The 25,288-nt window shown below is 41.2% G+C and overlaps 1 protein-coding gene and 1 long non-coding RNA gene across 19 annotated transcripts in view; one reads left to right on the forward strand and one right to left on the reverse strand.

The window, feature by feature from the left end:
- LOC138745024 (cadherin-11-like) overlaps positions 1-25,288 on the forward strand; it is a 193,918-nt gene that overhangs the window by 75,377 nt on the left and 93,253 nt on the right. The window lies entirely within an intron of this gene.
- On the reverse strand, positions 314-25,079 carry LOC138745027 (uncharacterized). The gene is made up of 3 exons (XR_011345916.1): positions 24,923-25,079; positions 3,424-3,495; positions 314-378 (listed from the first exon to the last, which is right to left on the reverse strand). It is a non-coding gene; the product is annotated as an uncharacterized lncRNA (long non-coding RNA).

Here is a 25,288-nt window from a genome sequence, read left to right on the forward strand (position 1 = left end):
AAGGTTTCCATTGAGAAACTGCAACTTTTTCCTCGAGTCTCTCTAACAATGATGCCAGAGCTCGGTTGTTGAAGATATTTGTGACAAAGATCAATACATTTTGGGGCGTTGATGGAAATGAAGGAGGAAGCAGAGACACAGCGAGATCCGGGATCTTAATGGGTCGATATTTCTAAGAAAGTGATTTATTGCATTGGGACTGGGAGAACAAGCAGAGAATGCCAACTGTAAATGTTACCTGAGAAGATGTTCCCTGATTCCATTTTCCTGTTGCCTCTGGATATCGCCACGAATATGGACACTCGAAACCATGGTCAGCAATATCCAGGACCACATAAACTGAGCAACATTCCACAGTGATTGCACTTGATACAGGATCTTAAGGATTAAAAACAAGCCCGTTATGCCATTTTGTGAGATTCTTCAGTAAGGTACATCAGATTATGAGGGTTAGATAAGGGTGGACAGCCAGCACTTTTTTCCCTACAGCAACAATAGCAAATGCCAGAGGACTTCTGTTTAAGATGAGTTGAGGGGCGATGTTATTTCTGGTTTTTTACACAGAGAATGGTAGGTGTCTGGAATGCATTGATGAGGGTGATGGTAATGGCAGCATATTTTACTGGTAGGAGACTCATTCAGGAGTCTAATGACAGCAGGAATAAAACTGTCCTTGAATCAGGTGATGCGTGATCTTCTTCCATATGGGAACAGAATGAAGATTGGGGGGCACGGTTAGTGTAGTGGTTCGCGCAATGCATTTACAGCACCAGCAATTAGGAATGGGGTTCAAATCCCGTGCTGTCTGTAGGGAGTATGTAAGTCCTCCCCATGTCTGCGTGGGTTCTCCCACAGTTAGAAACATTCAGGCGGATATAGGTCAATTGGATGGCGTGGACTCGTAGGACGAAAGGTATACCGTATATCTTAGTTTAAATTTAAATAGTGTGGCTGGGTGGGATGACTTTTATTATGTTGGCTGCTTTTCTAAGGGAGTGGAAATTGTAGATGGAAACGACAGAAGGGAGAAGTGGCTGCAGGGTTTGGTTGATGGTCTGAGCTTTGTTCACAAAGCTACTGATTCAGTATATTTAATGTTTCCTTTGGACAAATCCTCCATCCCAGGAACCAACCATGAATCTTCTCTGGTCTCCCTCTACAATCAGTAATCTTCATTATTCTCACTCGATTGTACCAGATCCACAATGTAGTTGATTGCTTGCTTTTAATGACTGCTATTTCTTGGTGCGACTTAATTGCTTGATTGTAAGCATCATTGGATGATAAGGTTGATTCTCCTTGATAAGTAAGTTGCTGTGTAATTGAAATGTGTGGGGAGATACTAGTCATGTCACTAGGCCCAATGATTCAATGGTGAGGAGCAATGATCTTGAACAAGAGCTTAATTCTGTGATTGGAGAGCTTTACTTAGTTGTAAATAAATTTCACATCAAAGTGGTCCTAGCTGTGATAATAATTGTGAAGCTGCCATTTTCTTATAAAAAGCTCATCAGTGACCTACAAGTAAGTAACCTGCTGTCCTCTTTCAATCTGGCCTGTGAGCATCTCCCTTTTCTGGATCTCTCTCTCCATCTCTGGAGACATCTCTCCGATGTAGAGACAGACATCTTCTACAAGCCCACCAACTCTTACAGCTACCTTGACTAAACCTCCACACCCTGTCCCTTGTAGGTTTCCATTCTCTTATTTCCTGTCTCTGTTGCATCTGCTCACACGACAAGGTCTTCCATGCCAGGTCAGCAGAGATGTCCTCCTCCCTCAAACAATATGGCTTTTCCTCTACCACCAACTTGGCCCTCACTGGCATATCCTCCATTACTCGCATATACACTCCACCCTAAAGCACAACAAGGATAGGATTTCCCTTGTCCTCACCTATCACCTCACCAGCCTCCCTGTCCAACATATTGTCCTGTGCCATTTATGCCACCTACTACATGATCCTACCACCAGACACATATTTCCTTCTCCTCCCTCTCCGCCTTCTGGAGGGACTTCTCCCTCCATGACTCCTTTGTCTACTCCTTCCTTCCCACCAATCATCCCCTAGGTACTTAACACTGTGATCACAGGAGATGCTCCACATGCCCACACCTCCTCCTTCACCACCATTTTTGGCCCCAAACAGTCCTTCCAAGTGAAGCTACATTTCACTTGTGAATCTGCAGGGGTTATCTTCTGCATCCTGTGATCCCATTGTAGCCTCCTCTACATCGGAGAGACTGGGCGCAGACTTAGAGATCGCTTTGTTGAGAACATTGGCTCTGTCGGCTGAAATAGCATGGATCTCCCAGTGGCCACCCATTTCAATTTCCTGTCCCATCCCCTTGTTGATGTCTGTCCATGGTCTCATGCATTTCCAGATTGAGAACAACACCTCATCTTCCAGCTGGGCACCCTCCAACCAAATGGTATTAACATCAACTTAACTGGTTTCCGTTAACCCACCCCCCCCTTCCTCCCTCTGTCACCTTTCACCTCTCCCCTAGTGCAAGTGCACTCTCTCTCTCTCTCCCCTTTTTCCTCTGTCTCTGTTCTCAAAGCCAAAACCAATTCTCACCTTACCTCTGATCATATCCAATTAACACTTTTTGGATTTTGGTCTGGATTCCTCTTCCTGCCATTCTTCCACCTTTCTCTCTCTCTAGTCCTTGTCCAGACACCTTCCTGCTTTTTGCTTGTATCTTAAAGACGCGCTCAGGCCCAAAATGTCGGTAACATATCCTTACCTTCCATGGACACTGACTGACTGAGTTTCTCCAGCATTTCCGTGTGTTTTAGCTACAATCACAGCACCCTCAGACTTCCGTGCTTCACAGTATCTCCCATGCCCAGTTGTGCCATTAAGGTTGGACAATAAACAATGGGTGCAGTGCAGGGGCACAGACAGCTTGGTGAGGCCACTGCTACAGAGTTCTGGTGTTCAATGGTTCAATCCCAACCTCCGGAGCTGTATTGACATTCTCCCAGTCACCTCGTGTGTTTCCTCCCTATCACCCCCCCTCCCTTCCCCCCCCCCCCCCCCCCCCCACCAACCAAGGTCTCTAGTTTCCTTCCCTCAGCCCAAAGACATGTGGATTGGCAGATAAATTGGCTGCTGCTATTGCCCCTAATGTAGGTGAAAAGTGGAGTCCAGAGGAGGATGGGCAGTTGATGGGAATGTGGAGAGAATAAAATAGGATTGGTGGAAATGAATTTCGATCAATACACTCAATAGGCTGAAGAACCACCTTCTGTGTCGTATGATTCTTTGACTTCCATTTCCCCTGACATCAACAGCCACATTCCATAAACTTAGCTTCCCTTCTGCCAATGGCTTCGGCAGGTTCACTGATGTTTGGGTAACCACGGAGGAATTTGCATAGTTGTAAATGTTGGTGTTTAGGTTCTGTGAACACTTACATGTGGAAGTGATTTAATATCTGTTGGGAGACTTGGATCTTCCATGGCGATAACTCCTTTTCCCTCGACAGTCTAGTTAAAAATGAAAAACTAATCACATTGATGTTGGTTGAGAATGCCTATGAAGAGTTTATTCACTCACACACACACACACACACACACACACACACACACACACACACACACACACACACACACACACACACACACACACACACACACACACACACACACAGTGTTAGTGTATCTATACAATGAACTCATGTTTGTTTGTGTGTACACAATGTTCAGATACAGCAACATTTTTACTTGCTGCAGCCACACATGTACACAAGATATAACCACAATACTATAAATTAAATGACCCCAATACATCATGAGACAGAAAAAGAATTAATAAATATAAAAGGATAGATAAATACATATTCATTATGGCTGTAGTACAAAAAAATATATATTTCAATGGTGCAGACAGATCTTTTGATGGGCCCAGAGTAATTTATGTTGAGGGTAAGGGTAGTACAGAAAGATTCAAGAATCTGATAGCTGCTTAAAAATAAGTACTTGGCTAATTATGCATTCAGATTGTGAGATATTTTGGGTTGTCTTCTCAGATCTCTCCCCGATGTCTTTGTTTTACAAAATGATTCCATTTTTTCCCTGCCCATCAGACTTCAAGAGAATATTGCATGATTTGTGGATGTTCCATCTCTTTACCCCAATTCTTATGCCAGGCACAGGGGAGATGATCCTCATCTCACCTTGTAAAGAATTTACATCTGGAATGTGTGTGCATATTCAATCAGCATTCTCAGCAATTTGATCCATGGACGGCAATGTGAATGCCATTAAGAGCTGGTTGTATTTTCTTTATGTCTGGTTCTGTCTCCTTCTCCCTCAGTGGATTGATGTTGGTCGATACGATGTCAAGACTGACAGATGGATCAAATGCCTGACTGGATTCTGTTAGCTACTGCTAACTCCCGTCTATCCATATTCTCTATTGGCCAATGGGTTTGGCTGATCAAACTAGACCTGTCACTCAGGGCTGTGAATCTGCACACAGAAATGGCAAAGACAAGGTATTTTTATGGAGGTCCTCCACTTTGTGGCTGACTCCTTCCGTGGAGAAAAATCTGAGCTTACCTTTTTATAGAGCAGCCCTAAAAGGCTGCTCCAGAGTTGCTTTTATGTGAAGCGGCACCTTGGTGTGTTCTCCGGAGCCGCTGTAGTTGGGGCGACTGTTGCCGTGGTGCCATCCATCAATGTGACGGCATAAATATGTGGCGAGCAATGGCCGTCTTTGTTATCCATAATCCCCCACGTAGCTGGAACCGCTCTGGGAAATGCAGAGCGGTTCCAGCTGTGTGGGGGATTATGGGTAATGAAGTCGGCCATTGATCATTCCTCTGCATGATCAAATCTCCGGGGGGGTGGGGGGTCGTTGGATATCAGGACCGCGGGATCGGTGAACTAGAGAACTAGCGCACCCTCTCACCGACTCCCGATTGCAGAGCTCTCTCTTGGGGACAGGATGACTGGTAGGAGAGGGAGGGAGGCACCTCCAACAAGATTTAGGCTGGTTGATTAGAGAGAGGGAGGGGAGGGGAAGCAAATTCATCCATGAGTACGAGGGAAAGCCATTTACCACACCTCACCTCCCTCCTATCACACCCTGATAGGTGAAATATTGCTGATGGAGGTGATACATCCTGACGAAACGATTTCGGTTGGGAGGAAGGAGGGAGGGGGTGGACAAAAGCAGATTCATAGTTCAACCACCACCAGCCCGAGCAGAAAAGTGGAGTTCCTGCGGTCCCGGGAGATGCATGCCTGTGTCCAGCGCATCTTCTCAGCATCACTTCTCCAGCTTGCCTTCCATTTCTTCCTCCAACCCCTGACTGCAGAGTTCTCTCATGGGGTGACTGATGGGGGAGGGAGAGAATAGTGGGAGGGAGATTATTAGAGACCAGGACCGTGGCATGAAATCAGCTCAAAATTGGCTTCCAGGTGTGCATCCCTGAGAGGAGGCAAACTCCTCCATGCACCCAGGTGGGGGCGGGGGGGGGGTGAAATAGCACAGAGAGCCGTGGGAGCAACAACCTCAGGGCTGTACATTGCAGCGGCTGTACATTTATGAAGCACATTGGATCACTCTTCTCCTCCACTGGGGCTACCCCCTGGAGCCGCTCCCAGAGCATTTATGAAGGTAGGGTCAGCGATGTGAGGGTGGAGAATCTCCGGCTCTACAGCCACATTTCTTACTCTATAAAAGGTCCTACTGTTACATCAGCTTCTGGGCATCTTGACTCAAGGATATCTGTTAAGGCTGCTAAAGCCCACAGCTGCTCACCTTTAAAGTGGTCTGGCCTACTCTGCGGAACTGTGTTGGGTTGTTTGTTGTTTTCACTCAGAATGACATCAGGTTGATGGGGTAGCAGGTTATTTAGCCCATTTGATGCCTACTGAACAGCTCTTCTTCAAGCCTTTCACATTGTCACCTTGGCATGACATTCCATCCACTGTGGGTTTGGAATCATCAAGTAATTCAGTGCATTAGGGCCTTTGACACAACTCGTCCATGCTGGCCAAGTGTGAGGCCAAATGTGGAATGTTGTATGCAGTTTTGGCTACCTACATTGCTTGGGACTTGAGCAACTGAGTTACAAGTAAAGGATGAATAGATTAGGACTTGATTCCCTGGAGCATCAGAGAATGAGGGGAGATTTGATGGAGGTGTACAACATTTTGAAGGGTAAAGATAGAGTAAATTCAAGCAGTACGGAAACAGGCCACGTCGGCCCTTCAAGTGCGTACCGGTTCACTTGAACAACTCCACTAGCTCCTCCGCAAACTCCTGAGGAAGTAGAGGCTTTCTTCATGATGCCATTGGTGTGTTGGTTCCAGGAAAGATCTTCTGAGATAGTGACTCCCAAGAACCTACATTTGCTCATCCGCTACACCTCTGATCCCCCTCTTCCAAAGAACAGTTCTCACTGAACTCCAAACTTTCCTAACTTCTAAGCTTAAACCCCACTATGCGTGAATGTAATTATATTAATGTGTGTGCGCGTGTATTAAAGTCCACACTATTTCAGTTAAAACTTTCCCTTTAAACATTTTACCTTTCATCCTTAACCCATGTCCTCTCGTTCTTGTTTCACGCATTTTCAGTGGAAAAATGCTGCTTAAGTTTACCTATACTCCTCAGAATTGTCATTGCTTTCTCAAGGACACATCAAGGATTGGCAGCACGACAGAAACACATTTACAACCCCCCACTGCACATGTGAGGCATTCACTCTACAAAGATCTCCACATGTGGGAAAAATCACAGCCAGGCTGCAGGAATGATGGGATGAAAGTTAGAAATATTTCTACACACAAAAGGATGAATAAAATGTGGAACTGTCTTCAAAAAATGGCAGTTGATTTTTGGTCTGGGGCCTGGGCCCACTCTGGCCTCCTTCACCCACAGAGTGCAGATGTGAAAGGGATGTACATGGGGGACACAGTGGTGCATCCAGAAGGTCCGCTGCCTCTCAGTACCAGAGACTCGGGTTCTTTCCTGACCTCCGGTGCCATCTGTGTGGAGTTTGCATGTTATTCCTGTTACCATGTGGTTTTCCCCTGCTTGCACTGGTTTCCTCCCATATCCCAAAGATGGGAAGGATTCTAAGTTAATTGGCTGCTGTAAATTACCCTGAGTCTGCAGACGTGTGGTGGAATTTGGGGGGGCGGGGGAGTTGATGGGAATGTGGCAATTAAGGTAGGATTGGTGGTAAACAGCTGGCACAAGTTTAGTGGGCAGAAAGGCCTCATGGTAGCTCGCTCTGATCTGGTTGATACTCCTCTTGCCTTGAAAGGCATAATGGGTGTGTCTCCTGGACCAGACATCAGGGGATGTGCACCCATGAAGTCTTGTCGTCATGCTTTGACCTCAAACGTTGAGCCATTCATTTCCCTCCACAGTTCCTCCAGCAGCTTGTATTTTGCTCCATATTCTAGCATCTGCAGTCTCTTGTGTATCCATAAAGTGAGCCAGGGAAGTTCAATCTTGTCACTCTGTTGCTTGCTCCTTCTACCCCCCAGTGTAGCGAGGCTGATTTTTTTTCCTGCTGGCCAGTGTCGACGTGCACAGTGGAAAATGCAGAGTGTTGCATTCCCTCAGTGACAGAATGACTGAAAAATCAGCTGTCTTAACTGTCTTAAAGTCACCATGATCTGAACAGTCTTGCTGAGTGACGTTTATATGCGGGGCAAGGTCGCGGCTAACCCATTCCCAGATAATGGTCTGGAAATGGCAGGAGTGTGAAAAACCAAGGGGTTCTGTAATTGAGGGGAGATGTTCTTTTTTTTTAAATTTTTTATTTTTCACACCATAAATCACATTAGCCATGATATACACTATTTCTTTTTCACACATATACAGTGACTTTTTCTCCCCCCCCCCCTCCTCCCAAGCCACCCCCCCACCCCCCCCCTCTCATCCATTTTAGGTATACAATCTAGGTTGCATTAAGCCAGTCAGACAATGTTGTCATTCAACAAAAATACACCAGAAATTCTACTGAGTCCATTCTTTTCTTTCCTTCTCCTTCCATCAACTTAGGTAATAGCGAAAACCTACCGGGAGATGTTCTTCTTAAAGCAGTGATGGTTTATTAGACACATTAAAAATTCTGAAGGGTTAGGAAGTAAATGGTGGGGGGGGGGGGGGGTGCAGGATGGGGTGTGGGAAACTGATTTCATTGTCAGTAATCAGAAGACACAGATGCAAGGTAATTGAATAAAGGAACCAGAATCAATATGAGGGTAATACCTTTTAGCACAGCTGGGCTGTTCTGACTGCAGTGCACTGGCTGAAAGCTAATTCACCATGAACTTGCGTATGTGAGACAACTGCGCAAGTAGTTAAAAAGGCAATATTTATGGGGGTAGATAAAAGAAATGGAACTAATTAGAATGGATTCCAGCACAGAAATTGATTGAATTGCTTATTGCTCTATGTACTGAGACAATTAAAAGCTCTGTTTTGTGTGCTGTCCAGTCAAGTCAACCTCTACAAAGTGCAGAAGGTAATGGAAGAATAAAAATGTAGCGATACAATAAGAGTGCAGGGTGTAGTGTCACTTCAGACAAAGTGCAGTGTCTGGAGTGAAGGGAAAAGTGCAGTGAAACTGTGCAAGGCAACATCTCATACTGAATGTGTGTGTGTGTGTGTGGGGGGGGGGGGGAAGGGCTCCATTCAAGAGTCTGATAACAGCAGGAATGAAACTGTCCTTGAATCTGGAGGTTCATACTTTCAAACTTTTGTATCTTCTGGCCAAAGGGAGAGGGCAGAAGAGTATGACTGGAGTAGGACGGGGAATAAAATGTTGGCAGCTTTCCCAAGGCAGTGGGAGGTGAACGTGGAGGGAGGGGGTTTGAGTTTACAACTCTCTTGCGGTCTGGGAGGCACCTGGACTCAATACTTTCCCTGGTGTAGCTGTAATAATTGACGAAGGATATTGGGCATATGCCCAATTTTCGCAGGCTTCTGGCCTCAGAAACAGCCCTTTGGCCCAATTCTGTAATCCTGTCATGTGACTTCTAGGAACTAGGTGTTGGAAACTGGATTTGTGAGGGCATTTAGAAAGAGCAGGGCTCCTGAAGGGTCTCGAGTGCTGCAGAATCACACTCTTGGATAATTATGCTTAGAATCTGAGTTTCATTGTGAGAGACCCATGCCAACATTCAGTGTTGGTAGGACCAGGATTCCAGGTATAGAGAAAACTCTGGATTTGGGCAGTGGTATAAGTAGTCTTGCACTCTGACACACTCTCATCCCACATAGGCAGAGAAATATGGACTCACCTTCTTTATCCACTCCCTCTTCCTCAACCTTCTCTGACACCTGCCTCAATACCTGACTTCTTTCCCTCTCTCTTTCATCCTTCCTTCCACCTATGCCTTCTGGACATCCAAACCTCCTCTTCATTGCCTCCTCTATCTTCTCCCACCGGGGTGAGGTTTTGGCAAAATGACGGCCAAACCAGGGCACTGTTGCAAGGGCTTGAAGAACATAAGCACAGTCACACTCCCAGACACATATATGATTGTTCCACGCACGCACACACACAACTGATTCTCGACCCAAAATGTTGATTCTTCATTCCCTGCTCCTCCCGCCCCCCACAGATGCTGCTGGACCCACTGACTTCCTTGAACAGTCTGTTCTTTGTTCCACATTCCAGTGTCGGTAGTCCCTTGTCACTCCTTTTCAGAAGTCAATGTCTTCGAGCTGTTTTCAGAACTTGAAACAATCCATCACCACTCTATGACTTACAAGAATAAAACTGATTCAAATCTATCTAGTGGCCATTGTAAAGCTGCTTAATATAATTATTATCCAGAATTCCCCAAAATCTATGGAGGATATTGAAAATGATTTATTGCATACAGAAATACCAATCACACACCATCTCGGGATAAATGTTTATTAACCAAACACACACTTGTCTAAATTTTCCTTTCAAGAAGTCTGATGAACTACTGGCCATGTTTACATTTGTGCTCTATTTCATTTTGCTCTATTTCTGTAATAACAATGACCCTTCATTCCTTCCCTAAGCCTTGACAGGGGTTTTATTTTTCCACATCTCAGGCTCCCAGCCATTCCACTCCTACTCTGCAATTTTCTGGATCATTAAGTTAGACTTTTTTTGTTTCTGTCAGAATTGGGCAGAGCCATTTCTGTCCTCAAGAATGTGAACTCAGTCCCCTACGATACTCCCTCAACAGCAACGACTGTACAGCCAAACACCATTCCAATTCCATCTTCAAATTCTTTGACAACATAGTCATGGGTTGAGTATCAAATAACTATGAGACAGAATACTGGAAAGAGATTTCCAAGGCAACAACCTCTCCTTCGATGATGAGACATTGACTTCAGGATAGAGGCAGAATCTACACACCAGTCCATGTTAATGGTGCTAAAATTGAAAGAGTAGTTAGCTTCAAGTTCTTATGAATAAATATCTCCACTGGTCTGATCTGGGACATGCATGTTGATGCAATGGCAAAGAAAGCGCCTCTATTTTCTTACAAGTCGTAAGAAGTTCAGCAATGTCTTGTCCTTCAAATACTTCTCCAGGTACGTGATCGAAAGCAGATTTGCTGAATGTCGTGCAATAAGCACAATTTACAGAATGTAGGATGGAATGATAAGGAAATTCAATCAGTACCAAGTGTGAGAGCACTGTCTTGGGGTTCATTCAAGAGCCTGATGGCTGCGGGGAAGTAACTGTTGGCGTGTGGTTTCACATTCTTGAACCTTATTCCCTGAAGGGACGAGGGAGAAGTGAGTGTGTCCGAGCCGTGATGGGCCCTTCCTTCCTCAGCGGGGGGAGATGAGGATGGAGTCCATGGAGGGGAGGAAGGTTTGACTTTCGTCATCTGCTTCCGATTTTGAACAAGCAGCTCCCATATCACACTGCGATATATCTAACAAGTCTGCTTTTGATGGTGCACCTGTAGTTTGTTGAGCTTTTAAAAAAAAATAATATGAAGAATTAAGAGAGAATTATCATTTTCCATCATAATCCACAGAGATTAACTGAACATTTATATCCACAGGCAGTAACTCCATTGCTTATGGAAGAAAATTGAATTTTCAGTTGTCTTTTATTAATATCCTCTGAGCAGTACATCACATATTAGTCTTGGAGACAACAATATTAGCATATATATACGAATCTGACTCCCTGTGGAAAGGTGTCTGCATAAAGGTGCAGTGTGAGGAGCAAAGCAATATCTTAAGCGGAAAAAGCTCAGGCAGAGGGAATGCTGAAATGCCTCTTCCCTTCAAGAGGCAATTAGAACACCATCTTCAATTAATGGGCAATGTTCATTAAAACAATTAGGAACAAAGTCAATACTATTGTCCTTACCGTTTCATTTTAGATCGAGGTGCCTCAATATTGAACAAGGAGCATTGGTTGTTGTGCGAGACTTGCATAATTCATGAGCAGATATGATGGTTGCAGGTGTGAGAGTGATTTGAGAGTCTAAACTAATAAATATTATTACTGCAACACACACTAACCAATGACCCATCTGTAAACTCTGTCCTTTTAATACAAAAGCCTATCCTGTCCAGACTTGTTGAATAATAGGTGAACAGAAATTTAATAGTAAGTAATACAGAATACATGTGGAAACTGTCTCAATATCAAAGCATGACCCTGAATTTTCCTCAGAGGGTCAGAATAAGTGGATATTGGAACCATTTGAAATGAATTCACAAAAATAGAATCGAGATATTGGGAATTATTTATTATTTTTTAAAATAATTTTTTATTTTTCACACTGAACCATATCAACCAAAATTTGTACAAATGTTTCTCATTAAATTTACACAGTGGCATTTTCTCCCTTTTATCCCCCTTTCCCTCCCTCCCCTCTACCCACCCCCCTCCAAAACCCATAAATATTCAACATATACAATACAGTAAAACCATAAAACACAAAAGAAAATAAACAAGAAAATGCGCCATCTACTTTTACACACTGAATCTAGTCGTTTTGTCTTCTTATCATTTTAGGGGATGGAGGTCGTCGGCAAGCCCCCCTCTGTTATGTTCCATGTACGGTTCCCAAATTTGTTCAAACATTGTGACTTTATTTTTTAAATTAAATGTTATTTTTTCCAATGGAATACATTTATTCATTTCCATGTACCATTGCTGTATTCTCAGGCTCTCTTTCATTTTCCAAGTTGACATTATGCATTTTTTTGCTACTGCTAGAGCTGTCATAATGAATTTTTTTTGCGCTTTATCCAATTTGAGGCCCAATTCTTCTTATGTTACTTAAAAGAAAGATCTCTGGATTTTTTGGTATGTTATTTTTTGTAATTTTATTTAATATCTGATTTAGTTCTTCCCAAAACGTTTTCACTTTCGAACATGCCCAAGTTGCATGTAATGTTGTTCCCATTTCCTTCTTACAGTGAAAACATCTATCCGATAATGTTGGATCCCATTTTTAATTTTTGAGGAGTGATATATACCCTGTGTAACTAATTATACTGTATCATGCGTAACCTTGTGTTTATTGTATTCTTCATAGTTCCAGAACATAACTTTTCCCACACTTAATTTTTTATCTTTATGTTTAAATCCTTTTCCCACTTCTGTTTAAGTTTATAGTTTATTTCATAATTTTCCTTACCTTGCAGCTTAATGTACATATTCGTTATAAATCTTTTAATTATCATTGTGTCTGTAATCACGTATTCAAAGCTGCTTCCTTCAGGTAATCTCAATGTTTCCAATTTATCCTTTAAATAAGCTTTCAGTTGATGATATGCAAACATTGTACCATGAATTATTCCATATTTGTACTTCAACTGTTCAAATGTTAATAAATTATTTCCAAAAAAACAATTTTCTATTCTTTTGATTCCTTTTCTCTCCCATTCTCTAAAGAAAAGGTTGTCTATTGTAAAAGGGATTAGTAGATTTTGCCTCAATAATAATTTTGGTATTTGGTAATTCGTTTTTTTCCTTTTTAAGTGGATCTTCATCCATGTATTAAGTAAATGATGCAGTACTGGTGAGCTTTTATATTGCATCAACTTTTCATCCCACTTATAAAGTATATGTTCCGGTACCTTCTCCCCTATTTTATCTAGTTCTATCTTAGTCCAGTCTGGTTTTTCCCTTGTCTGGTAAAAATCTGATAAATACCTTAACTGTGCGACTCTATAATAATTTCTAAAGTTTGGTAACTGCAAACCACCTTGGTTATACCTGTCTGTTAATTTATCTAACGCTACCCTCGGTTTCCTCCCTTTCCACAAGAATTTCCTTATTGTTGTCTTTAGTTCATTAAAAAAAATTCTGTTAAGGGAATTGGTAACATTTGAAATAAGTATTGTATCCTTGGGAACATGTTCATTTTAATGCAGTTTATCCTCTCTATCAACATTAGCGGTAATTCTTTCCAATGTTCTAAGTCTTCCTGCAATTTCTTTATTAGTGGCTGATACTTTAGTTTGTACAAGTGGCTTTAGTTATTATCTAACCTAATATCTTGTACAAGGACTGCTTAAAGAAATCTCTTGGTGCCTGCCACATTGACCACCGCCAGTGGGCTGATATCGCCTCCAATCGTGCATCTTGGTGCCTCACAGTTCAGCGGGCAGCAACCTCCTTTGAAGAAGACCGCAGTGCCCACCTCACTGATAAAAGACAAAGGAGGAAAAACCCAACACCCAACCCCAACCAACCAATTTTCCCTTGCAACCACTGCAACTGCGCTTGCCTGTCCCGCATCGGACTTGTCAGTCACCAACGAGCCTGCAGCAGACATGGACATACCCCTCCATAAATCTTGGTCCATGAAGCCAAGCCAAAGAAAGAAGAAAGAACCTAATATCTAGGTATCGGATTGCTTGTGTTTGCCATTTAAATGGTGATTCTTTTTTAAAATTCTGTATAATCCACATTACTCATTGGCATCACTTAACTTCTATTTGCGTTGATCTTGTTCCCCGGTATTTCTCCATATTCCTTCAATTTCTTATGTATTTCTTTTATTGATGTTTCTGGTTCTGTTAAGTATACTATGATGTCATCTGCAAATAAGCTGATTTTATACTCCTTCTCCTTTATTTTTATCCCTTTGATTTTATTTTCTACTCTTATCATTTCTGCCAAAGGTTCTATGCTAGGCGAACAATGAGGGGGGATAATGGACATCCCAGTCTAGTTGAACTACTTAATTTAAATTGATTCGATACATTTACTGCTACCTTTGCCAAAGATCCATTATATAATGCTTTAAACCAATTTATATATTTTTTCTGGTAGATTGAACTTCTGTAATACTTTAAATAAGTTTATCCACTCTACTCTGTCAAAGGCTTTTTCTGCGTCTAAAGCAACAGCCACTGTTGGTTTCTTATTTCCGTGAATTGCATGAATTAGATTAATAAGTTTACAGACATTATCCGCTCCTCGTCTTTACTTTATAAATCCAGTTTGATCTTGTTTTACTATTTTAGGTACACAATCGGCCAATCTGTTTGCTAATAATTTCACTATTATCTTATAGTCTGAGTTAAGTAGAGATATTGGTCTATATGATGCTGGTGTTAATGGATCCTTCCCCATCTTTGGTATTACTGTAATTATTGCTGTCTTACATGAATCTGGCAAGTTTTGTGTTTCTTCTACCTGGTTCATTATTTCCAGGAGAGAAGGAATGAATAACTCTTTAAATGTTTTATAAAATTCTATTGGAAATCCATCCTCTCCTGGTGTTTTATTGTTTGGCAGATTTTTTAATATATCCTGTACTTCCTCTATTTCAAATGGTTTTATCAGTTTGTTTTGTTCCTCTTCTTGCAATTTTGGCAGTTCAATTTTAGCTAAAAATTCCTCTATTTTATCATCTTCCCCTCATTCTCATTTTGGTATAATTGTTCATAAAATTCATTAAAGTTTTAATTAATCTCTGTTGGGTTATATGTAATTTGTTTGTCATTTTTGCTTGATGCCAATACAGTTCTTTTAACTGGTTCTGTTTTAAGTTGCCAGGCTAATATTTTATGTGGTTTTTTTCTCCCAGTTCATAATACTTTTGCTTTGTTTTCATTACGTTCTTCTCCACCTTGTACGTTTGTAATGTTTCATATTTTTTTGTCCGCCAATTCTCTCTTTTTCGTTATATCGTCCCTTTTTACTAGTTCCTTTTCTGTACTTACTATCTCCCTTTCCAACTACTCTATTTCCCGATTGTAATCCTTTTTCATCTTAGTTACATAACTTATTATCTGCCCTCTAATGAAGGCTTTCATTACGTCCCATAATATAATTTGTCTTTCACTGATTCTGTGTTTATTTCAAAATATGTTTTAATTTGGCGTTCAATAAACTCTAAATTCCTGCCTTTTAAGTAGCATGGAGTTTAACCTCCATCTATATGTTCTTGGTGGGATGTCCTCCAGTTCTATTACTAATAATAGGGGTAAATGATCTGATAGTAGTCTCGCTTTTATACTCAGTTTTCCTGACTTTCCCTTGAATATGGCCGACAACAAAAACATATCAATCCTTGAGTATGTTTAGTGCCTACTTGAATAATATGAATATTCCTTCTCTCTTGGGTGTTGCTTCCTCCATAATAAGTTTCATTTCCTGCATTGATTTAACCATAAATTTGGCTACTTTATTCTTTTTTCTTATCTTTTGTCCAGTTTTATCCAACATTGGATCCAAATTAAGGTTAAAATCCCCTCCTATCAATATATTTCCTTGTGTGTCTGCAATCTTCAAAAAAATATCCTGCATAAACTTTTGATCCTCCTCATTAGGAGCATATATATTGAGCAAATTCCAAAATTCTGAGTATATCTGACATTTTATCATTACATACCTCCCTGCCGGATCTATTATTTCCTCCTCTATTTTAATTGGTACATTTTTGTTAACTAATATGGCTACACCTCTAACTTTTGAATTATATGATGCTGCCATTACATGTCCTACCCAGTCTCTCTTTAATTTGTTATGTTCCACTTCAGTTAGATGTGTTTTCTGCACAAATGCTATATCTATTTTTTCCTTCTTCGATAAATTTAGTAGCCTCTTCCTTTTAATTTGGTTATGTATTCCATTAATGTTTATTGTCATATAGTTCAAGATGGTCATCTTGCTTACACCTCTTTTCCACTTCCTTGCCACCTCCATCCCCCTTTTTCCCATTTTCATCTCTTAGTTTTCCCTTATTAAACTCAATGTACGACAACACATTTAAAACATAAAATACCCCATCAGTTCCCACACCCAATAATACCATAATCCCAAATGCTCCGCCCTCTCTGAGTTGTCCCTTATCCCTTGCCAGGCACCACAACTCCCTTTTCCATTTGGATTGCGATCTTGCTCGCAAGCGTCAACTGATTTTGCAGTGACGGTTAGTCCCTCTCCCCCCAGCCCTCTCCAGAAAACATTTTTTTTTACACTCATATAACAAAGCTCTCTTTTTCCCCCTCTTACTTCCTTCCTTCCCTTCTCTTTTCCCTCTTTAGTTCTTTACATATACATTGTTTTTACATCTTTATATATACTTTATCGCCATTCTTCATTCTTGTTACATCTCTTCATCTCTTCTTCTTTCCTGTAAACGTTCTGCGAATTCTTGTGCTTCTTCCAGATCCGAGAACAGTCTGTTTTGCTCCCCGGGTATAAATATTTTAAGCACAGCTGGATGTCTTAACATGAATTTGTAACCTTTTTTCCATAAAATCGTTTTTGCAGTATTAAACTTCTTCCTCCTCTTTAAAAGTTCAAAACTAATGTCTGGGTAAAAAAATATTTTTTGACCCTTGTATTCCAGTGGCTTATTATCTTCTCTAACTTTATTCCTTGCCCATTCCAGTATATTTTCTCTTGTCGTATATCTCAAAAATTTTACTAAGATGGATCTTTGTTTTTGATGTGTCTGTGGTTTCGGAGCTAATGCTCTGTGTGCCCTTTCTATTTCCATTTCTTCCTGCATTTCTGTCATGCTCAGGACCTTTGGGATCCATACTTTTATAAATTCCTTCATGTCTGTGCCTTCTTCACCCTCCTTCAGGCCACTATTTTTATGTTGTTTCGCCTACTATAATTTTACAACATATCAATTTTCTGAGATAACAACTCTCGTGTCTCTTCAATTTTTTTGTCACTTTCTTCCAATTTTTCTCTTAAGTCATTCACTTCCATTTCTACAGCCATTTCCCGCTCTTCCACATTCTCTACTCTTTTCCTATTTCTGTCATGACCAGCTCTAAACCTTGCATTTTATCTTCTTCTCTTTTCATTTTCCTTTTAATTGCACTAAATTCTAATGACAACCATTCTTTTAATGATCTAATTTGTTCTTTAAAAAAAAACGTTATCTATATTCTGTCCATCAGTTTTACCTTCTATTTCTCTGTGAAGATCTTGGTCTTCTTCTTCCTCTTCTTCTGTCTGTACCTATGTTTGTGTCTTCTTCTCTTCTTTGTGTCTGTGTCTCTTCTGTTTTTCCTGATGAGCTGCTTATATCTCTTTGTCGGGCCTCTTGCTGTTGGACCTCCCCTCCTGGGCTGCTTGTCTGTCGGGCCTCCTGTTGTTGATCCTCTTGTCAGTCACCCCTCCGTCTTTCTCCCTCTCCTATTTCGTCACTCCCTCCTCTGCCGCCTTTTTCGTCCTCCAGCTGAGTGCCATGGCACTTATTTATTATTGAGTAGCTTAGTTCTTGTCCAAAATTATATTTATCTGTGGATCAGTATTAACCACATTGTGGTGTCCCTACTCTACAAATGCTCAAAAAAGATAGAATGGAGGGAGTTTTATCCTATACCAGCAGTGGTATCTTTGAGACACACGAGAAACTGCAGATGATCAAATTAGGAGCAAAATTCAATCTGCGGGAGAAAAAGAATGGTCAATGTTTCTGATGCTTCATGTGTGCAGAGGGGAGATAGCTCGTGTAATGAGGATAGGGTTGGAGGGGATGGGCAAAGGTTAGTAGAGATTGGTGAATGAGGGAGGGGTGAAGGATGATGGTCTGATAGGGAGACCTAGGCAGTTGATTGGCAGGTGCCAGACAGAGAAAGAGTGAGTGAGAGAGAGAGGCAAGAGAAAAAAAAGAGCATGGTGAAGGAAGATGAATCAGGATTAGAGGACGATGATGTGGAGCCAAATCATCACCCAATCCCTTCCCTTCCTCATACCTATAACCGTCCATTTTACTTACATCCATATGCCTATCTAAGTGTCTGTTATGTGTCCCTTTTGGACCAGCCTCCACCGCCACTCTAGGCAATGCATTATAGGCCCCCACCACCCTCTGTGTGAAAAACAACTTCTGACATCTTCCCTAAACTCTCCTCCATTCACCTTAAAACATTCTTTCTGGTATTGGCTATTATCGGCTGGGCCTTGCATAATCTCATTCACCTCTCATCCTTCCTCACTCCAAAGAGAAAATCCTTAGTTCAGTCGAACTTTCCTCATCAGACATGTTTGCCAATCCAGGCAGTATCCTGGTAAACCTTCTCTGTGCCCTTTTGTATTCACATACGCTCACAATGAATAATATAATCTGTTACCTTTGCTAATTGCGGCCCCTGCATATAATCTTGGCAAGTTATGCATCTTAGAACTCAGCATTCTGTCACATTTACATATTTTGATTTAAATTATCTATCTTGCTTGCATGACAATTTCCCCAACTCAACAGTCACCAACAAAATTGGGGGAAGGTACCTCACTGGTTAATGGTGGTAAATGGATGCTGACCATTGGTTTGTTTGGGCCTCTGGAGAATAAACCTTCCTGACATCAGTGACACTTGATACTGGAAGGGAAATATCTCTGATGGACAGTACTGTGGCGCCCAGTCAATGGTCCTGACCAAACCTACTTGGTACCCGTGTCATTCTGTACTTTCAAAATTGTGCAAGTTTGAGGAATGGAAGAACGATGAGGACAGATTAACTTTGAGTGGATCTCACCGTGAGACACATTCAAAGTCAAAGTAGCATTATGAAACTGAGTCCCAATCTGAGACATTGAGTCCAAAGGAATCTTTCTATCCTGAGTATAGTCTTTGAGTCATACAGCATACAAACAGGCTCATCAGCCATTATCTCTCCATGTCAACCATCGTTTAAAAGAAAAAGGTCAACAAGAAGGCAAGTGGGAAGCTAGTGTACATTGCTACAGGGAATTAATTGAAGAGCAAAGGAGGTTCTGCTGTGGATGTACAGGGTACTGGTGAGGCCACACCTGGAGTACTGTGTGCAATTCTGTTCTCCTTACTTGACAAAGGATATAATTGCTCTGGAGGTGGTGCAGAGGAGGTTCACCAGATTGATCCTGAAAACGAGGGGGTTAGCTTGTGAGGAGAGATTGAATAGCCAGGGACTGGACTCATTGAGCAGTAAAATACAAAAGTCTGCAGATTACTCAAGAGTTTAAAAAGATGTGGGGGAGGGGCATGACAGGGAATCTCATCGAGACATAGGAAATGATTAAAGAAATGGATCAGACATGAAGAGGAAGGTTGTATCCTCTGGCAGGTGAGGCGAGAAACAAGTACCATAGGTTCAAAATTTGGGGTGTAGATTCAGGCAAGGGTGAGGAGAAACTGCTTCTCTTAGAGAGTAGTGAATCTGTAGAATTCACTGCTCATGGATCAGTAGAGACTGCCTCACGGAAGATCGAGTTTTGAATAATAGGGGAATTGAGGGTTTTGGGGAACAGGTGGGTGAGTGGCGTTGACAGATCAGACAACAGCCAGATCAGCCATGATCTTATTGAATGGCGCAGGAAGCTCACAGGCTAGATGGCCAATTCCTGCTCCGGTTTCATACGTTCTCACCCCAATCCTGTTTACCAGCACTTGGGCTATTATCTATGCCTTGCCAATGTCTACATGTGATCCTTTGGAAAGCATTTTCAGTGCAGCAACATTGTGATTAACCTCCAAATTTCCCCTTATGTCGCATGACATTGTACATCATAGGTCTAAATCTGGGAACTTCTTCCTCAACAACATTCTGTCAGCTCCTTCACAAGAAGGATTGCACAGTTCAAGGAGATGCTCACTTCAACCCCCTCAAGGACATTAAGAATGGGAAGCAATGATTGTCCTTGTTAATAATACCTGGATTCCGAGAATAACTAAAAAAACAATGACTGTACTTGCAATCAGAGACTTGCGCTGATAATCTAATGATCATAATTTGAAGTTGAACAGCAGCTGGGGAATTTAAATTGAACCAGTTAAGTAAATCTGGAATATTAAGCCATATTAGTAACATTGTCCTTGAAATTGCTGGATTGATTGAAAGGTCTGTGTTCTCTGGTTTTCATTGGGAAGGAACACTGCTTTATTCTGACAGATACTTGACTCAAGATCCATCAATGTTTTTTGTATGTATTGGACCAGTAGATCAATGTTGTACATATGTATTGGACCAGTAGATCAATGTTGTTCATATGTATTGGACCAGTAGATCAATGTTGTTCATATGTATTGGACCAGTAGATCAATGTTGTTCATATGTACTAGACCAGTAGATCAATGTTCATATGTATTGGACCAGTAGATCAATGTTGTTCATATGTACTGGACCAGTAGATCAATGTTTTTCATATGTACTGGACCAGTAGATCAATGTTGTTCATATGTACTGGACCAGTAGATCAATGTTGTTCATATGTATTGGACCAGTAGATCAATGTTGTTCATATGTATTGGACCAGTAGATCAATGTTGTTCATATGTATTGGACCAGTAGATCAATGTTGTTCATATGTACTGGACCAGTAGATCAATCTTGTTCATATGTATTGGACCAGTAGATCAATGTTGTTCATATGTACTGGACCAGTAGATCAATGTTGTTCATATGTACTGGACCAGTAGAACAATGTTGTTCATATGTACCAGACCAGTAGAACAATGTTGTTCATATGTACCAGACCAGTAGAACAATGTTGTTCATATGTACCAGACCAGTAGATCAATGTTGTTCATATGTATTGGACCAGTAGATCAATCTTGTTCATATGTACTGGACCAGTAGATCAATCTTGTTCATATGTATTGGACCAGTAGATCAATGTTGTTCATATGTACTGAACCAGTAGATCAATGTTGTTCATATATACTGGACCAGTAGAACAATGTTGTTCATATGTACCAGACCAGTAGAACAATGTTGTTCATATGTACCAGACCAGTAGATCAATGTTGTTCATATGTATTGGACCAGTAGATCAATGTTGTTCATATGTACTGGACCAGTAGATCAATCTTGTTCATATGTATTGGACCAGTAGATCAATGTTGTTCATATGTACTGGACCAGTAGAACAATGTTGTTCATATGTACCAGACCAGTAGAACAATGTTGTTCATATGTACCAGACCAGTAGATCAAAGTTGTTGATACCAATTGGACCAGTAGCTAACTCAACTATCAACCTATAGATCTTGTATTTAATATTTCCTTCCTGGGAAAATAAAAGACTTATCTACCCTATCTCTGCCTCACAAACTTCTATCAGGTCTCCCCTCAGCCTCCAACATGCGGTAGAAAAAACCTAAATTTGTCTATCCTCTCCTTGTAGCTAATACACCCCATTCAAGACAACACTCTGCAGAACAATTTCTGCACCTTCCTCAAAGTCTCTGCATCACAGAAGACCCTTCTCACTCTATTGGGAATAATATGGGAAAATCCTTTTTTAAATTTAAATCTAGATATATAGCATGGTAACAAGGCCTTCCAGACCTTGAGTCAGTGCCGCCCAAATGCCCTAATTAATGCACAATCCTCATACGTTTTGAAGGGTGGGAGGAAACTGGAGGAAACCCACTCAGACATGGAGAGGTGCTGTCTGCGTGGAGTTTACACATTCTCCTGTTTCTTCCCCCATCCCAAAGGTGTAGAGGTTAGTTAAGTAGCTGTTCTAACTTACTCCTAGTATAGGGAAGCAGCAAAGAATGAAAGTAGAGTTGATGAGCAGGAAAAAGAGGATGAGTTACAAGGTACAAGGAAAGGAGGAAGTGATAGTCCATAGGATAGCTCTGCTGGGAACTGGCATGGGCTGATTGGCCTTATTCTTTGGTGCAGGAGGTATCAACCTTGAACTCTTTTAGGATCAGTTTTCCATTTCACTGTCCTCCTAATCAATATAGTCCCCCTACCAAGAAGTGACAGCACTGTGTAGTGGATAATGGTTGAGTTTTTCATTCCTCCCCTGGAAATTTCAGAGGAATGAAGAGGGAGAGAAAAAAAAGATTTGGAGGGAGAAGGAGAGAGAGTTGGAAAGAGAGAGAATGGGGGTAAAAGAGAGAGAGAGAGAGTTGGAGAAAGAAGGAAGGGGAGAGTGAGAAAGAATTGGAGAGGGGGAAGAGAAAAGATGGGGGGAGAGAGAGAGAGTGAAGACTACAGTGCACACTCTTTAATTTCTCTTCAACCATCATATTTATCTGTCTATATCAATCCCATTATATGTGAAGGAAAACAGTGTCTCTGATGAGTTGAGGTTGTGAAATTAATTGTGTCTCAAGGATCTTACATTGGTGGTGAGATTGCAAAGGCAGGCATCTCTTCTAGTCTATTTTGTCAATGTGTGTGCTTTTGATGGAGGGGTCAGTTGCCTTTAATGTCTCAATTTAATAAAAAGTGACAAACAAATAATGCCTAGCGTTCCTTCCACAGAGGAAATGGAGCAAACTTTCATTGCAGATCATTCAATCAGTGGTATTATGCTAATTTATGACCACATGAACCCAACTTTTCTTGATATTCTGATTACTTTTTGTTCATTCAAAGTTAACAGCTTTGCATTTAAGTTAACAATTCAACCCAGCATCAACTAACTTTTTCAGATTTCATATTTATTGTCAGAATACATACATGGCATCACAAACAACCCTGAGATTCCTTTTTCCTGCAGGCGCTGTAGAACTACCATTAATTGGTAGTGCAAAAAATAAACTGTACACAGCATGAACATGTAAACAATCAAAAGGACTGTAAACAGATAATGAATGTAAACAAACTGACTGTGCAATACAGGGAGACCAAATAAAATCAATAAAGTGCTCAAGTCAGATTCCTTAAATTAGTCCCTGATTGAGTTTATTGTTGAGGAGTTTGATGGTAGAGGGGTAGCAGCTGTTCCTGAACCTGGTGGTGCAAGTTTTGTGGCACCTATATTCCTTTCCTGATGGCAGTAGCGAGAGCAGAGCGTGTGCTGGGTGGTGTGGGTCTTTGACGATTGCTGCTGGCCTCCCATGGGCAGGGTTCCCTGTAGATGTACTCAATAGTGGGGAAGGTTTTGCCTGTAATTTCCTGGGCTGTGTCCACTACCTTTTGGAGGGCTTTATGCTCAGGGGTATTGGTGTTCCCAAGCCAGGCCATGATGTAGCCGGTCAGCCCACTTTCCACCACATCTCTGTAGAAATTTTCCAGGGTTTCTTATGATGATGAGGGGTGCGAAGTGGTGGTTCTTTGCAGTTAATGAAATCGGGCATAGAAGGCGTTGAGTTCCTCTGGGAGAGAAGCTCTGTCATCTGCTACTTTACCAGATTTGGTTTTGCAGCAGGTTATGGCATTCAGACTCTGTCACAGCTGTTGGGTGTATCTTGTTGGTTCTATTTTCATCTGTAGGTTATACCTGCTCTTGCTGTACTGATCTGGATCTTCAGATTTAAATGCCTGCAATCTGGCTCTCAGCAGGTTTCAGATTTCATCATCCAGGGCTTCTGGTTAGGGAAAACCCTGAATGATTTGATGGGGACACACTCATCCACAGCAGTCTTGATAAAATGTGTGACAGCCTCTGTGTACTCGTTCAGATGCTGTAATTGAAGGCAATGCACCCGATTCCTGTATCTCACTGGTTATTAAAATTCCTGAGGGGCTGACACATGAAGTTAATGTTTCCCCTCAATGAGGCATTTGGGATCTCAAAATATGGGTCAGTCACTTATGACAAAGATGAAAAGAAATTTCTTCCCCAAGATGAAGGCGAACCTTTGGAATTCTCTTCTCAAAAGGGCTACGGGGACTCTGTCACCAAGTACATCCAAGACAGACAATTAAAGGGTTTGGAGTTTAATGTAGGAGAGCATCACAGATGTAGGAGGATAGCCATAATCTTCTTGTGGATTAGGAACCAAAGGGCTGAATGGCCTTCTCATACTTCTGACTCTCACGTCTGCTAACACTCAACTTTGTCAGCTTGATGTAATGTGAACTTGACATTAGTGAGGTATTTCACAGCAATAGATGCAAGAGCAGTGCATGCAATTTGTGATTCATTAACCAATCAGATTGAAGCATTCTGCTGTGTGTGAAAATTACTTTAAATGTTTATATGTAAGAAAGTAACATAAATGAAAAATGGATTAAGATTAAAAAATGAAAGTAAAATCTACAGAAATAATTAAAAGATGAGAGTTCAAAATACGAACTTTGCAGGTGTGAAATTTGTAAATTACAGTTTAGCAGTAATTAAGGGTTACCAAAGAATTTTAAAAAAAAGAATTTGAATAAGAAATTTTTGATAGGTTTAGCAACTTTTCAGTGAGCAAATATAACAAATGAAATCTCTGAGCAAGAATAGGAATTTAACTCCTTGTGTTCCATTGATGAGTACCTTTGTGAGTTATTGGTGGGGCAGGATGACTTGGATAATGTCCTTAAAATTCCTTAGTATAATGACACATGAGATGGTGGTGAATTTAAGGTTCGGTAAATGCAGCAGTTTCACCATCACATTTATTTTAAGAGTTAGAAAATTGCACTTTCTTTTCTGAATAGCTGGCCTGAGATTTGAAGTAAAGACCTGCTTTTCATTTGTTCACGGAACACCCCCAAGCACTTTACAACTGATGAATAACCTTGAATGCTGGTCACTTTGCAATGTCGGTTATAAGATAGTAAACTTACATCAACGTCCTCTCACCTGACCGGTGTCAGATACGTCATGCCTGCAGTTTCTTTCTTCTACTTTCGTGCAATATAAGAAGGAGCATTTGCCAGTTCTTCTCACAATCCCACAAATACGGTTCTTGGACTTATTTCAATGCTGGAGAAACTCAGCAGATCACACAGCATCCTTAGAAAATAAAATACAATGTTTCAGATCTCCTGAGGAAGGGCTCGGGCCTGAAATGGTGACCGTCTTTTACTTCCGATGGATGCTCTGTGACCTACTGATTTTTTCAGCATGTTTGTGTACTAGACCCCAGCATCAGCAGGTGGTCTTGTCATCTGTTCTCCCTCACATGCCCCGAGGAGTGGTGTGTGCGTGGT

This window comes from Narcine bancroftii, chromosome 10, assembly GCF_036971445.1.
Source record: "Narcine bancroftii isolate sNarBan1 chromosome 10, sNarBan1.hap1, whole genome shotgun sequence".
In the NCBI taxonomy this organism is placed as follows: Eukaryota; Metazoa; Chordata; class Chondrichthyes; order Torpediniformes; family Narcinidae; genus Narcine; species Narcine bancroftii.